At 36.1% G+C, this 17,411-nt stretch overlaps 1 protein-coding gene across 21 annotated transcripts in view; it reads right to left on the bottom strand.

Annotated features, from left to right (window-relative positions):
- The window catches only part of rbfox1 (RNA binding fox-1 homolog 1), a 648,127-nt gene that overhangs the window by 99,282 nt on the left and 531,434 nt on the right, over positions 1–17,411 (bottom strand). Inside the window, exon 1 of one of the 21 annotated variants that reach the window (XM_088936380.1) lies at positions 3,144–3,183. The exons of the other annotated variants lie outside the window; for them this stretch is intronic. The gene's annotated coding sequence lies outside the window, so the exon portion shown is untranslated. Of the gene's footprint in view, positions 1–3,143; positions 3,184–17,411 lie in introns of those variants that run through there. 21 annotated transcript variants of the gene reach the window in all.

Below are 17,411 nucleotides of genomic sequence, written 5' to 3'. Positions count from 1 at the left end.
TCTAAATAATGTAAAACTATTCAATGACTCCATGAAGAAAACGAGCCACTTTTTTCCATCACTCAATCAATGTCAAAAAGAGTTGTTCAGATTTGCTGATGATTTCTAAATCACTGGAAATTTAAATTGCAGTACTCTCTGCATCATATTTAAAAAAATGTAATTTGCCTTAATGCTCTTCAAGACATGCAAATTAAACTCAAAATTTGATTAAAAAGGTAACTAGCATCTGGTAATAAAAACACAATTTGCATTTTCGAATTCTTCTATTTTTTATGTTTAGCACCAAATGCACACATTTTCTGTTTCTGTTCGTCACGTGTCTCAGGATTTTTTTTTTAATACTTGGCTCTAGAGTTTGTAATTACATGATTTGCATTTATTTCACCCTTTATAAATAATCCAAGCAATACTCTGCATCAGAGCCAAGTTGGCATCACCCTTATTTTTTAATCATGTGAAACAGTTGCTTTATCTCTTAGTTTAACCTGTTTTCATCTTTAGCAGTGCACAGTATGTTCTGCAGATACGAAACTGATCTTCCAAAGACACATACAATGTTTTTTTTTTATTTGCCTTTACCTTGAAATGCAAATTTTGTTTGTGTTTTGTTATTTACAAAGATTTGGGAACCGTTAGAAAACACTTTGAAGTGACTGCTGTATCTCTAAACAAGAAAAACAATGCCATTACGTACTTGTATAAATTCAGACCTTTTCATTTATAGTAGATAAACATTCATCATTTCATACATTAAACATAAAGCCTTTTTAATTGCAAACATTTTTTTAATTTTATTTTTACTCTGTACTGGCATTTTTGGCAAACAAACATCTATTTAATTTTTTTTTCACATCAGTAAGTGTCATGAAACAGAAAAATGTCCTTTCCTGATGCACTTTGCTGACAGCACAAATTTGGACAAAACAACAGACGTGCAGAAGCAGAGCTCTTTAAAAATTTTGATACTGCACACACCTGAATTTTAAACGTGCTGGCAATCTACAAAAACACATTGATATCTGATTTTAAATAACCAGATAACATGCAAATAATTGCATGTTAGTACCCAGAGGGCCTGGCCTAACATGCAATATATCAGCATTTACAGTATACTGTATATCAGCTCCCTGAAAAAGATCTCTTGATGATTCAGGCACACTGTGCAAAGCAGAAGTCTTTTTCATTAACTACTGAGCACTTTATTTCCTTGAGTCACTAGGATTTCATCCTCATTGTATGAGACATTCCATATTAGAATTATTGTAAATTAAGGATGGCAATGGAGTTGGCCACTACAAAGACCTTATTATCCAGACATTCTTGAGCCATTATGGGTAAGGATGCTTCTCTTTGACACTGTACTTCTGAAACATATTTCACTCATAATAAACGTATCTCTTTGCACTCCACGAGAGAGTCAATATATGAAATTTTATGAAAAGGGCTTCATCTGGAGCTTTTCTAAAAAAAAAATAAAAGGCAAATATTAACAACTGAGAATTATTCCTGAATTTTATTCAGTGCATGATAGAGTTATTAAAGATGGTTGCAGTTTCTTTTTATATAAATGGAAGGAGTATTTTTTTTAAAAAATGAAGATTCTTTGTGTTTAACATATGACACTAAAGAAAAAAAAGTCTTATTTTTTGTATTATATTAAATGATCATTACTTTAGGATTTAAGTTTGATTTTACACACCTGTTTGTTAAAGCATGTTATAATTCAGTTTATGCATTACAAAATTATTTTAAAAATACACCCTTAATAAAGGTAGAACGCATACCAAGTCTCTGCATTTTTTTTAATTAAATCAAGCTGATATCTACTGGATATCAGAACACAGGAGTTTCAATTTAGAGTTTCAAATAAATGATGAATACACTTTATCAGATAAAAACAAAGTTAATATACTACACTTCACGTGTGTAGGCTTTAAAGCCACAAGAAACTTCTTTTTTCTTTTCTCAATCTGTCTCAAATGTGTTGATTTTTTTAATGCTGACAATTAACCAGAAACCAATCTTTGAAATCAAAGAATATGAGCACTTTACAACTCACAATAAAATTACCTTTAATATTGTTTTATCAAAATTAAATAAATTCCTTATTAAAGGTCTATAGATGACCCGCTTGAGAGTTCAGTAGGAAAGGTTAGATACAAAAGGAGATAGTTTGGTCCACCTTACTCACAGCTTATTAGTCTCAGAATCACAAGCAGCCACTTCCTGAAGTATCTCTGCTTTCATGACTTTTACACAAAACTGATGAAAAAGAACCTTCAATCTTATCGGGTAAGGTATGTGAATGTGAACATTGTGTTTTTTAAAGTTCTTACTTTTGTATAATATTCCATAATACAATAAGATTTACAAATGCCTTTCTGATGTTGCTGTATTATATAGAAGAAAAAGTCTGACATTTAAGCCCGCCTTCTATTTCAGGAACTTCCTCCTGGCAAGTGGACATGTGACCTGGTCAACGAATCACAAGACACACAGATAAAAAAAAAACTTTCAAAACACCTATTAACACACTCACATTCTACTATATATAGTCATATATCCTTTATAAACTTCACACACTGAACATCACTGCTGTGTATCATACGGTAGTTTGCATAGTTCTGTATTTTATAGCTTTGCCATTACCATGTCATTGAAAAAAAAATAATATTATTGTAAATATAACCATAATAGAGGATCAACAATATTTGAGAATAATGAGCAACTGGTTTCAGAAAAAGCAAATCGCAGCTTGTGCAATTACCTATCATTAACTTCCATTTCTGAGCAATTTACACCTTCCCTGCACAATCACAGGATTTAACAGGCCAATTTCAATTAGCTGGAATAAAAGAAGCCCAGCGTTTAACTGCAACGCAGCTCGACCCACAGTCTGAAGGCTTATTACACACGGAGACACAGTACAAACACTCACTCTCCCTCACACAGACAGACGCAGACCAGCGCAAAGACGCTCAAGCTCACTTAACACAGAGAAATTCCCTTTTGCCTCACAGGTCACCGTTATCGGTGGCAACTGGAGAAAGAGTTTGACAGAACATTTCATTACAGGGTTTCCTTTCTAACACACTTTGGGTTCCACTGCACAATTTTGATTTTCATACATACCCACTCACCCCAGTGCGCAGCAAAAGCTCTTGTGAGGATGGATAGCCACAAGACAGTGTTAGCAGTGGCTAGAGAATAGCTCCATGTAACAAGCAAAAAAGAAGAAGCACAAAAAAAAAACTCAAAAGCTAAGCATCAGGGGTATGCGCACAGAAAAGGAGAGAGGAGAGAGAGAGAGTGCAAAAGAGGGATGGGAAATTAATAATCCAACAGGCAGGTTCCCTCAGTGTTATTAATCATGCTGCTTCTCAGAAGCTACAGAGGAGCTGAGATTTGCACATGGGAGGGGCGAGGAGCACACTCCATTGGACAGCAATGCTCATTCCTATACATTGCAGCCAATCCCCGTTTTGCCTCGAGGTACAAATATAGCTGCAGAGCAGTTTAAGGATGGGGGGGAGTGGGGGAATAAAAAAAAAGAATAAAAAAAAGAAAGGCAGACAGAGCCCAAGCAGGATGAAGAATTGTGCTCGCAGGCTGTGCAGTGCTTGGTCCAGTTAATGCACTATAAACTTTATTCGAGCTGACTTCTCATTTGATCCCCTCGCGATGGGGTCAGCGAACGGCGAGCAATTCCACCCCAAATCACACCATAATCGAATTGCTGCCTATTTCCCAAACCTATAATGAAAAAGGCAACTGAAATAATGCAGGTGATGTCGGTCGGCTCCCCTTGCTGTCGTACATTATTACTGCCATGCGCCTCCATTTCCCCTGTACTCTAACAATGAATATATTTCACAGCTCACTTGCTTTACTGTGTGGGTGGTATGGCATAGACACCTACATGATATGAAAGAAAATATAAAACAATAAAATCACCCCCCCCCCTCCGTTTCCATCATTGAGGGATGCCTATCACTGAGAGCTGGTGGAAACGACAGTTTTGTCAAGCCTGTTAGTTAGAAATGAGGGGCACGCGGGTATCTCGGAACTTGTGATTTGATTTTCGGGGCTCTCGCAGAGGATTGAAAGCATGCTTTCAAATAAAAAAAAACATATCATCTAATACGCGCCTAATCCTACCAAAAATAAATTGTATAATTTGTTTCCGTCTATGTATTAGTTCGCTTGTCTGTCTGCATTCCCCTTGCTGACAAGCTGTGTTAAATTCAGTTGGTGGAGTGCGCGTAAGTGCTCATTTCTGTAGCTGATCTGGTGTACAGTGGGGTGACTGTAGTGGAAGCTATACTTCAAACATGTATGTGAAGTGATTTGCCATTAATATCTAAATTTGGTATCATTAACTGAAAGTATGAGTATGATTCGCCTCCTTGAAGAATCCTGCAGAATCACAACCGTTTAATAAAATAAGTCAAATTCAAAGGAGAAACAAAAAGCTCACAGACATATCAGCTCTGTCTTCTTTGGTCATTTGACGTCACTGTTGATAGCAATTGTTTTTAAATACACAAAAAAAATCATCACCACCATTTCATCCATCCATTTATAGTCTGCTTTTTCTAGGGAGGGGTAATGGCTAGTACTATTAATATTCCTGGACTCTTCTCCATGTACTGTATGTTATCGTTAGGATGTTTATAAATTACTGTATATTTTGCTGCTAAGAAATCCATTGTGCCAGTAATGCACTGCTACTCACACTCAAATAAGAAACACATTTTCCATAAAAACTTCAAAATTAGTGCTACTGTTTTTGATATAAATTAAGACAGAGCCAAACATCTGAAGGCTTTACATCACTTTATATACAGTATAAGCACTGTTTCATGGCAACGGAAAACACTAAGCACAGCTAAACATTATAACTGCAGGCCTCCAATACCCCTGTATTAATGAATGAAAATATAAAGCTGGGTAGAAGAATTTGTAAAATGAAGAAACAATTACACGTTTTATAAGAAGAGAATCTTATAATCTTGGAATGTAGAGTTTGTTCTTTTAATACACCTAGAGAATCTATCACACTCAAACCTGCATTTGTGTGAAGCCCAGCCTTGCATAATGAGATTTCCATCAACACACTTTCTGAAGTTATGAAGAAACTTTGGGGCACAATCTTCTTTTGTTTGGAAAACAGAAATTATGCCAGGCAGGACCATACCATATGGACAGGTCTCTATCTGTGTCAACACTGCTTGACAACAAAGCTCTTAAATAGCCTTATGTGGCAGAAGGGAAAAATACTTTTTAAAAATCTGCCTGCAGTTGTGAAAGGAGGATTTTCTTAATTCTTTTATTCACAGCAACTAAATACGTTAAATGGTGTTATAGGAATAGTGGGTCACACAGAAAATGCAGAAGTACTGTAGAATATTGTACAATTCACTGTGCAGTGAAAAGATTTGACTGACACGACTCCAGCTGGAATACTAATTTGCTAAAATAAATATTTTTTTATTTCGTAACAGAACTGTGAACAGATACTGTTATTATTTTCATAAAACAAGAAAATACAACGAAAGGAAACCGTTCATTTCATCAGTCATTTTTTTTTGTATTTTAATAGGTACTGCAGGCTGTGTTGGTACTGAACTTAGAAGAAACAGAAATCAATATGAAACTATTTTTTCTATCGTTGTAGGTGTAAGGGAAGCTGTGCATTTTTTACATGACTTCTGTCACACACCAATTACTGCTCTTTATCAAAAGAGCGGATGTTGTTGATCCTTGGCGACACACAAAACAGATTTCAATAACTCTGAAAAATAAAACACAAAAAAAACAACAACCAACAACACAGAGGATGGAAAAGATACAAATAATAAATAATTCAATATTCCTGGGGGAAAATTGCGCTGAAAAAGGCCTTGGCTGATTCAAACATCAGACGTGAATCTGACAAGAGATATATCGACTCAGACAATTCTGTTGTTATTATTCCAACCCAAGCTTCCCACAAAGACAGTTGCTGTCCTCTTGGTTTATAGCTGCAATACCCAGAAACCTTTCAATCCTATTGTCTTATTAGCAAGTTGATCTTTATTAAACACTGGCCTTTATCTTGTTAAATCATTGATTGATTTATCTATCGGCGCGTGTTTTCATTCTGGACATACTACACTTCAAAAAAATTGTGACCAGCATTTATCGAAGAGATGAGACCAGATATTTGCAAATCAGAAAAAAAGATAATTAACCTATGAGTCCTTATCCATTTATACACTGCATTGAATATTATTCTTAGTTTTGCTTTCATACTAAATTAGAAGAAATATTTGCACAACTGTTTGAAAAAAATATAATTTAGTATGACTACGAAAATTATACATTAGATGCATATACAGTAGAAAGAGGATTAATTAATATGGATTAATTATAATTTACAGGTAAGACATCTATCAATCATACAGTACATGTATAAGTATTTTAAATTATATACATTTTAAATTATTTCAATGCATGCCATTTCAATGCATGCCATTATTGAATTATTCTAAAAATACAAATGGACTGGAATATGAATAGCATTGACAATAACTCAGAATTATTACCAGATCATATCATGGTATTGTATGCAAATGTGTTACTTTTCAGACAAAAGCATTTGATCCTCTCCCCTTACACAGCTGTGAGCTGGGGCTCTGTTCTTCAGCCGGTGAGGAGTTAATTATATCTGCTTAGAAAACGCCATGAGAAATTAACATTCTCGCAAAGACATCAGAGAGAAACACAGAAAACAGGAGCCGCAGGAGGGTCAGAGGAGCAAGTCAATTTTGTGGCGAGATAAAAGAACTGTCATGTATATGATTGCATGTGAAAGGGAAGAGGGCATTCCTGCCTTGTTATCATCAGCTAATTAGGTACTACAGTCAGGCATGCACACACAGCAACATTTGCCTTTATAATCAAATGTATTATTCAAGTGCAAAAAAAAAAGACAAAAGACAAACGTGCACAAGACTAGTAACAAAGTGGGTTTGCCATTCAGCCACATCGAGGTGTGGAATTAACACTGGTGGAAAAGGGAACTAAAAGGGACAAAACAGAGGCTCTCACCTCTGGGGTGGAGAAGAAAGCTGTTTCTTCGCAATCGCAAACTTGGGCTGCTTCTCCATACTGATACAGATCACTAATCTGAGGCCAGAGCCCCTACAAAGGACAGCAGCAGCACTGTGACACCTTGGACCCAAGAAATGAAAGAGCTTAGTCCTTCCAAAGCAGAGGGAGGAAAGCAGGCAGCCTTGTTTTTCCTGACCACGAGTACTCGACTTTTCAACAGAACTTCGATGTCGCATGTCCTCACCTCCAGATGTCTTTTCTCCAAAACAGCAAGTCATGTAACACTGCCGAGGAAAGAAAACAAGGCAACCCAACGACGTCTAAATTTAACGCTTTTCTGAGGACATGAATGTGTCAAGAGCTCTGGTATTGGCGCTGTACTGTACGTAACTCTCAGGACCAGAATAAGCCAATGAGGACTCGAGAGATTTTTCCATCCCATTTTAAATCGTACTCTTCTTTTTTGGCTTTGGATAGCTGTAGACTTCAATAAGTAATGGATTCTCAACTAATATATAAAACATTATAATGCGTTTTATGGATTTATCAAAAATACTTTAAAAAAATCAACTCAAATGAATGTATTAGTCTGTTGGGGAGAGTGGACTAACGTTGTTCTACCAGTTTCAGCACAATTTTCAATGGAATAATGCCAATAAAAATAATAATACTGGAGAACATATCACAGTATATCTAGGAAGAGACACAGTCGATAGATTTAAAAAAAATATTTATCAAGCTTGGTGGTGTTGAAAAATAAAATGAAAGAACAGAAAGGGGTAAATGTAGGAAAAATATACTGACAATATCTGGCATTAAATTCAATAATAGAATTAGGATAACATCAGCTGGGTAGTGCGTCGATATAAAATCAATTATGTTGTCAGAAGTAAGATGTATTACTCACAATTTTCCATTTCGTGGTTGAAATGAAACTGATACAGCATTTTGTGGTCAGTGGGTTTACTTAAGTTTATGATCTGATTCTGGAAAGCCTTTTAGCAAATTCTGTATCAGAGCATTCATATATGTGACAACAGTATCATGCCATAATAAAGAGAATAAATAATCCCCTCACTGAAGCTCACACATTCCATCAGACTTTGATTTCACGTGTGAGGAAATATTGCACTTGAGAAAACACTAATGTTGAAGCCCCAACTATTCTTTCGAAACCAAATAAAAATGCAAATGGTTCTCATTGGAATCCTTGTGCTGTTTTTGTTTGGCTTTTTAATAGCAAATTCTCAGTGCAATATGTGGTTAAGATTAAAACGGAGAAATTAACTTGACTTTGCTTATTCTCTTGTGTTAAGTCATTTTAAACACTGCCTACACTGAAAATTGACTTGTTACATGATGTGATGTTTAGAACATTAAAAGGTTGTGGAGTAAACAGAAATTGCAAATAATTTATCTTGGAAGCAATACAATCGAATTACTCTAGAGGCAATGCAATATTTGTGCATGCAGTAAAAGCAAAACTTTCTAAAAAAAACGGTAAACTATAATTTTGTGCTGAAAAGCACAAACAAAGCAGTTGAAAGTGATTGTACTGATAAGAAAGGGGCAGTCAATTACAAAATTATTGTAAGCAGACTGCCTTTTCTATTATTCCAATGCAATAATCAAACAGTATCCTGTAAACCTTCATCAGCTTTTTTGCATTATTAATCATAAAATTGAAAAAAAAAATTACGGATGATGCAGGTAAAAAAATCCACAAGAAAAGAGGCACCTGTTTCTAAATATATTCTGCATACATCCATTTAGCTTTGAATTTTGAGATGTGACCTTCACAAGGCCATCAACTAATGAGTTGAATTAGCTCAGCTCCTCCCTCTTCACTGACACAAGTTTAGTGACCTTTCACCTCTTGTCCTGCCAAGAGCACTTTTCTCCCCAGCACCAATGGAAATCATCTCTAGGCTTACATTTCTAACTGGATTAAACACATTTGGTACCAGTTTACAGTTACATTAAGAAAAGCAAAAAACATGCATTGTGATATTATAGAAGATTATATAAGATTTAAAAAATACAATAACAATAAGCAGGAACTGCACCCTGTGCTGTATTACCAGTAAATCTAATTGTTTCAATAATTGAATACTTAAGTGTTTTGTTTGCCTGACATGAACAGCCAGGTGTTTTTGTAAATATTGCCTAAATGTCCAATGAACCATTTCACAAAATTCTAGAGAATTTACATTAAGTCTTTAAGGCAGTCTTCAATAATATGAAAAAAAAACCTGAGGGCTTTTCTTTTTTTTTTTTGGTTCCCAGTTGGAGCTGTAATTGGTTTTGTGCTCCACTCCAGATATCTTAGACAATTGTGATGTGAGCTCTCCACGGAGGATAGAGATACAGTATGTCATACAATCAGATCTCATACTATGCTCAGATCCCATTGACAACCTAATTGAAAGCAACAATGAACACTCCATGATATTTAATGGAACTGGTCTTCCCTTTCTCCATTACTGTGAAAAATTAATATGCCGTTAAATTTAAATTCCCAAACTGATTTTTTTTTTCCAGCAGCAGTTGGTGATACAATGTATGAATACTCATATAACAGGTTCTACTTCTTTTAATAGATCAATATACAGTACAGCCACCCCTTCCTGATCACTATTCCCCCTACTAGAGACAAAATATCTAGGATCCAACAAAACACTGACCGGTGTGTGATGCAATGAAAGTCTTTGAATGCCAGCATAAAGTAAAGTAATGGAGGTGAGACCTTTGCAAATGACAGATCAGATTCCAACCTTAATATGCATGCCTAAGGCAAAAGGCTTTATAGTGCAAACTGATGGTGCATTTAAGCAGCAAGGTATAAGATAAGCTTAAATTGTGCTACGTGGATGAATACACCATTGACAGAGGTGCGGCACAAGCCTCTAACCTGCTTTTCATTCGAGCGTCCAATATAAAACCAAAATATAGATTGTATTGTAGTTAAAATTAATCTGAGATGTTTCACTCCATAATAAAAAATGACTTGTGACCATTTTAGCTTTTTTTTTTCCATTTTCCCCTATATTAATATCTCAGATTTCCTCAATCACGCCAACCGCTCACCCCCTCCTCCACCTCCCCTCAATCTCTTCATCTTGACTTCCACTATTAGATAACAAAGAGCACAGAAAAAGGCTCCATTCTGATCACATTAGTCTGACACAGATCAATAAACTCTCTGGCCTGTTTGTGAGCTTGCAGGGAGCTCTACCAGGCCGTACAGTAATGTGTGAGCAAGGAGTAATATCTGTTTCTTCAGCACAGAGTTTTTTCCTTTAGTGAGTCTGTCACTTCCCATTTCAGTTAACACACTGTTGAGTAGGGCTCATCACTGGACAAATAATACAGCCCTGCTGAATACAAAGCAACAGCGAGGTTAAAAGAGAGTGCTGCAATAAAGGACTGGAGTGCCAAATTAACCGCAGTCCAGGGGAGCCATTCCTCTGAATAGACATCAAGGATGCAATAAAAAGGCTTTTTTTTCTGCCTGAGGTCATGATCTGGAAATGTGGGGTAATGTGATTTATAAACAAATAGGTCTCATATAGGAGCTGCAAGCGAAGCAAGCAATCAGGCTCGCACGCTCCTTAAAACAATGAGGCCACGTGTGGATGGAGGAACTGGGTGCACTTTGCTTTTTGCCATTTCGAAAAAGCCGATTTAAAAACTGTGGCTGAATAAAGTCCTCTCACAAGAAGTGGATCAGCGCACTTCATATTTGGCCTGGTGATCAGGAAGACGTTCTGTGGAATGCCTGGTTATTAAATGCCTGGCTGTTAAGTTTTCTCACCACCAGCTTCCTTTCTGGATCAGAAAACTAGATGTGCCCAGATACAGGACCAAGGACATTATTGCTTCCTCGCATCTCTCAGAAGCTGCATACAGGATACCCTCATGCACGCTTGTACATGCATCTTTGTACCTGGTACATTTTCATGCGTGTTCAGTAATTGAACTCTTACAATGCCATCAAAAAAGGTATGTCTGTGAACACAACTGATCGGAAATCTGCAGGAACGTCCTTCACTTTAGCTTTGTGACCAGCTGTTACTACAGAGCTGGCTGTTAACAGAATAATGTGCAGGGTGAAAAATACTAAATAAAGCAGAAGCTTTCTTTCATGTCCAAACCGTGCTCTTTCTTCCTTTAAAGTATTTCTGTAGTTTAAAAGGCTGACACCTTTAAGAAAACCCTCTTAATTGGCTGCAGGATTTCTCATCTCTCTGATTTGCTTTTTCATCAAATAAATCTGAACTCGTGGTGTTATGAGATGACTAGCATGCAAATTAATTTAAAAAAAATAGCTGTGTACAACAGGCCTAACGTTTTTTCTTGATGTGGAAGAAGTATCTTAATTGATGCCAAGTTTATTACAGGTGACTTGGAGATTTCACCATGGCTGACTTCTTTCTTCTTCAGAACTTTGATCTACCTTAGTAAAACCTTAGAGCTTTAGGAATAGAATGGTAAAAACACACACAATAAACAGAAGTCACCAGCCAACACAAAATGGCCTAATATTGCATACTGTATCCATAAGCAGCTTTCAGAACAAATAAGCAAAACATAAGAGAGTTTCTTTCTCCAGTAATTCCATGTTTTTTATTGAATATTTAATGTCTTTTAAAGAGATAATTAAACAAGTCTAACACTGGGACAGTATATTAGTATTAAAATTAAAATAGAACGCTATCATCCTGTGAAAGAGAAAAGTCCATGAGACTTCTGTAATGACAGTACAGGTCAGAAAAGGATCATTCTTTAAAGAGACTGCAATGGAATCCTTTTCTCTTTTACTACAAAACCATATTTTAAACCTTTCCCTAAGCCACGCAAGAAAGAAAGAAAAAATCAGAGAGCTGCAACACAAGGGTCGGGCTTTACATCAGAATTCTCTATTATCATAAACTCAATTTAATTTTTCAGCCCCTTAATTTTAAGACATTGAATTTTATCAATCTTTTCCACACTTTTAATTTTCCTGATTGCTGGGCAAGTGCCATATCAAAGAGCTGGGACTAAAGAGAAATTTCACGCTCTTGAATTCCACTAAGACAAGCCCACTGGCAATAAACTCAGCCCTTCGTAATCTTCTGAACTCCTCAGCTCCAGTCTAGCTGCTCACAATTTCTGTGAAGCTACTAAAGCACAATAAAAATATATGCATGTGTGTGCGCAGACAGACAAAGAGACTCATGGATAAAAGGAAAATATTCACATGACCCTGCATGCACATGTATTATTGTGCTACAACAATTTGAAAAAGAATTGGGGAATAAAATACAATGAAAAGAACAAAGCTTTTTTAAACCGCACAGGGCCTGTTTTTCCCAACCAAGTGCAATATGACCAAAGGGATATATCTAACCCACTTTTGTGAACTGGCTCCGGAGTTTTCACACAAAGCAGAGGGATGATGTCTAGCTGAAAACTGAAATCAAATAACACTTAAAACACTTCTGCTTCTGTGGAAGTCAGAAAGTACTTTACAGCTATTTCACATATGCTGAAAGCAAACAGTTAATTTGTATAATTGTGCAATAAAATTAAATTGTATTTTCTTTCTTATTTCACTGTATTTATTCCAGAACAGTCAACAGCTGTTTGTGAACACACAAGTATTCAACCTACAGAATCTAAGCAAAAAAAACATTAAGTTGTGATTAAGTAGTACTTGGCGCAGAGCACTGAGAAGACTTTCCATGCACAATCTTCATCTTGTTTGCAAACTGCAGTCAGAGGCAAGAGCTGCTGCAGGGTAATCATTTGCATTTATCTTCACAGGACTCATTTAACTTTTATTAGGACGAAAATAAAACTCCACCAACGCTGTTCTGAAGATTATTAACTCCGCGTAGTCTTGATATGTATTTCTTTGTTGCAACTTTGAAATAGCAAGTATGTGAAATGGAGTTTGAAAGATTCATCCTATAGGCTGAAGCAGAGAGAAATACCAAGCGCTTCAAATACTTTGGTATTACTGAAAGTGGCAATTTTCTGGGTTTGGTCAATTCCACAATATAACCCCCGGTTCTGTTTTATATTTTGCATTTAAGCAACTTTTTTTTTTCAAAATGGAATGTGTGTGGTTTGTCCAGACCCCAGTAGGAGCTTAATTATTATACCCAAAGTGATGGCACACTACACAGGGACATTCTGGGAAAGTTAAACTACTTATTGCAGAGCATTTAAAAGGAATTTTAGTTGGAGTGTGGTAAGTGTACTAAAGAGCCCTTTATCAAGAAGTCTGAAGAGAAAGAGCAACACAAACCTTAACTATACACCTAGACACCTGAAGAAGGCTTCACAGCCGAAATGTTGTGTTTTCCCTCTCCTCTTTCCAGCATGGAATAAACTGATTACTTGTTCCTTTGCAAACATTAACTACTGTATGCTGTCTTCTAATAAACTGCTTTAACAACACATTTCAATGTTGGTGAAAAGGGATGATAATTTTCTAATTTCCTTCATTACAGGGCTTGGGATCCCCTGCAGCCTTTTAGTGGACATAGTTAAGTCTTGTTTATTGCTTTTAAGCAAAGTTTTCAACAATAACTTTGCAGGCCATTGCTGAATTATTTACTTAGTTTCAGCAACATGGAGACTTCCACTTCTTGACTTCCTTCCTGGTTTGAACAAGACCTCAAAATATTATACTTCTTAGAAATGAGGTTCCAAGGTGATACTGACTGAAGCTTTGTTAAAAGGTGAATTGGGGCCACATTATGTATATCACCATATTGAAAAAATAAATCGATAATTCTGCTGACAGCCCCAGGTGTAATCACACTTGTTTCTCATTTGCAAATTCCACCTGAATTGCTGAAGGAATAATGAGAATAAGAATAGCTAACTTGCATTGCAAGCAGCATGTTCATTCAATGTACCCTGATTATATTGGTATTTACCCTGTTACTCCCATGGATATTCCTGACAGTATTAATCCAAAGGAGGAGCTGACAAGACAGCTACTGTATAGCCTGACTTATAAGTCTGACCCCTTTTTAATGCTCCTAACAAATATACTCTAAAATGGAGCATAACAATTAGGTTTTAGCAGCAGGCAAAGCAATAAATATTCAAACCATTCTTTACAAGTTACTAATGATGAAATGCATAAATAAGTACACACAACACAAGGGGAAATTTGATATTTATTCAAACATGATACATATATGATTTTGTGATTCATTGTGCAAGATCAAATTTAAATTTTGTTTTGTTCAGCGCAACAAAGTTCACCGGCATAGATAAAATATATGGGTGTATAAACAAAAAGGTTTTGAGGAGAAGTTCACATATTTTAATTTTTTTGCAACAGCTGAGGACTGGAAGTTAGTATCTGAGATACCAGACTGTGTTGAGGACAGTACATGAGACTAGAGCGCAGTGTGCTCTTTTAGTAAGAACAAACATGAAGCTTTGAAGATCTTGTAAATAGAGAGCAGAAGGTGACAACAAAGGAAGAACGCACTAGTTTGCTCTACTCTGCAGCATGTGAATTAGGTACCCTTTGCTTCCTCCAAAAATATAGGATACAGTTGCAGTTTTGTGTGACGTTTCATCAGACTTTCCTGTTCTATTCAAATAAAAGCAGATCTCTAAAGTGGACTGGCACAAACAAAAATCTGCATAACACTATGAAGACCCCTTAATGTCCCTGTGATTATTGGCAATTTTTAAAATATATAGCATGATATAAAAGTCATTTAGGACACAAATAGAACATACAGTATTATTAATTATATGATAGATGCATCACCAATTTACTCAAAGGTTCCTGTAGTGTTTTCTACTATTATAACAACCTTGATCGTTATTAATTCAGCTTATCTTGGGTGAAACGAAGCTTTAAAACACACAGATCCCAACAACTTAAAACCTGATGACAAAAGCTCAAGGTGAACTATACACAGGCAGCTAATAAGAACTTGCAGTAGCTAATGCATCACATTTACGAATCAAATCTAATTGAGTCATTGTCAGCTGTTCCTCGTCATCAACATCATCTGTTGCTCTCTACACATCCATATAACTAAAAGGCTCCTTGTTGTACTACTAACATATAGATCTAGGATGATTAACTGTTAGTTTAAAACAAAACAAAAACTAAAAAGTCAGTAGGAGACACAGCATATATTTATATTTTGGCATAAAGGAGAAAAAACACAGTGGGGGGTGCAATGGAAGATATTGCATATGCATGGCATAGAATTGCATCCAAAATAAATTGTCAGACGTTTTCTTGTACTGGATGGGTTATCAGGTTACATGTATGATGTCGGTGACGTTGTGGGGGTGCGAATGAAGTGTGCTTCACACAGAAACATACAGCACTTCTGATACTTCAGAGTACTTGTTGCAAGGCTTGCATTCTGCCTAGACACAATGTTCTCTGGCAGCACCTGGTGGAATGATACATAATTGCACTGGCACAGTGAACACAGAAGGACGAGATACAGTAAATTTCATGGATTTACTACCCTCGCTAGAGCATGTAGCATAAGATAACTGAGGTCATTCAGGTGACATATTTAAAAATAAATTCATAAAACTCTATGATCCAAAACATGACTTTTTGTGAGCACTGCCATTAATTTAATAGAATAAAGCATGATTAATCTCTTACTTTGTCTGTAACTTAAAGAGTAGGGATAGAGCGTTTCTCTATTATTTAATACAGTATAAACATTGAGTATCTTTAAAAGCTGTCTTTTAAAATGAAACCTTAATCATTTAAATATAGCATGAATGCTTTACTTTTGTTATACACTGATACACTGCATGTCAGCAGCAGAGGTAAAAGCATGAAGACGGGTTATTTTAATTCGTATTTTAATGCCAGCCTAGTGCCTGTTTAAGTGATTCTTATTTTTGATGCTGAAGTTCAAAGATAAAGTCAACAGACTCTCTCAAATTTTCATTTTAAGTATTTGCTGGGAACAATTTTTCAGAATAAATAGCAGGCCATTATGCTGTGTTGGTGAACAGTTACAAAACTGTAACTGTATCAGGCGAAATTCACATGGGAAAGACACTTCTCCATACTTCAATGTCACCACTGTTTAGCATATTATATGCCTATGGCTGGCAAATTAGTCACATATGAAATATCATAATTAACAGACAGGAGTCTAACATACTTATCAGACTAAGCCACTTGTATTCAAATCAGGCTAAGTATTTTTTAAGCACTGAGTCCAGTTTGTATTCTTTTGAGCTGTGGAGGCTCAAACTGTTTTACCCTAACGCAATGATATTTCTAGAACCACCCCATATCCTCTGTCACAGGGCTACAGTTTAAAGCATTCCAACCAAGTATTCCAGGAAGCAGTGACTTACAGTATAGAATACAATGCACGCTGTTGCTGCCATGATGACTCAGGGCCCACACCCTCAATATATAATAAAACGTTTTTGGAGAACTAGACTTCTTAATTTTTCCTCTTACACATTGCATGTCAGTCTTAAACACTCTACTGTGTTATGAAGTGTAACACATATGGATTAGGCAAAGCAGTTAGGTGAGGTAAGCAGATTTTTTATGAATATTAGAGCTACACTCTAGTGTATCATTACTCACATGTCCATGTCCTCTTTTCAGCCTAAATCCTAAACACAATTTGTTAACTTTGCCCAAATGAGTAGTTTTTCAAATAACAAGACCATGGCATCCACATGTTACACTATCCTGTCTGAACTGTAATTTATCTTGATGTCTGGAAAAAAAAAAGGTCAGAAATCTTTTTGCTTTGTGCCTAATGTAAGAGTACTGTATTTCTTCAAACAGTGGAAACAGGAAAGCTTTTCCTTAGTAAGTCACATTTTAGAAATAATTAAAAGATGGCAGGGGCACTTGGGTCAATATCACACCCGGTCTTGTAATATGCAGTTGTACAGGATGGATTCTGTTCAAGACAAGCAAAAATCACAGCAACATAACCTGAAACAAAAGAGTGTCAGTCAATAGGTAAGTCATTTGGGGATGGGTCATAGTGTCACAGGTTCCAATATCTTCTTAGCGCAGAGATGGGATATATTCTTGATCTCCTAGCAGCGTACAGAAATGTATCCTAGTTCAGTTCAGACAGAAACACTTAAAACAAGAATCCCAGTAACACCTTCAAGCCAAAGAGATAGCATTAATGTTTAGGCAACAGAAGGCAACCACATCTTTAAAGAGGGCGGTTATAAATCCCTGACTATCCCCTCCAAAACACAATGCAGTAAATAAAGTTGTGAATATTTAAAACCTCTGCTTCCGGACTACAATAATGTGACATAATTTT

The sequence above is a fragment of the Atractosteus spatula genome, chromosome 18 (assembly GCF_055471065.1).
Source record: "Atractosteus spatula isolate fAtrSpa1 chromosome 18, fAtrSpa1.hap1, whole genome shotgun sequence".
Taxonomy (NCBI): Eukaryota; Metazoa; Chordata; class Actinopteri; order Semionotiformes; family Lepisosteidae; genus Atractosteus; species Atractosteus spatula.
Note: the sequence above shows the minus strand (reverse complement) of the source record. Positions and strands in the feature narration are given on the sequence as shown.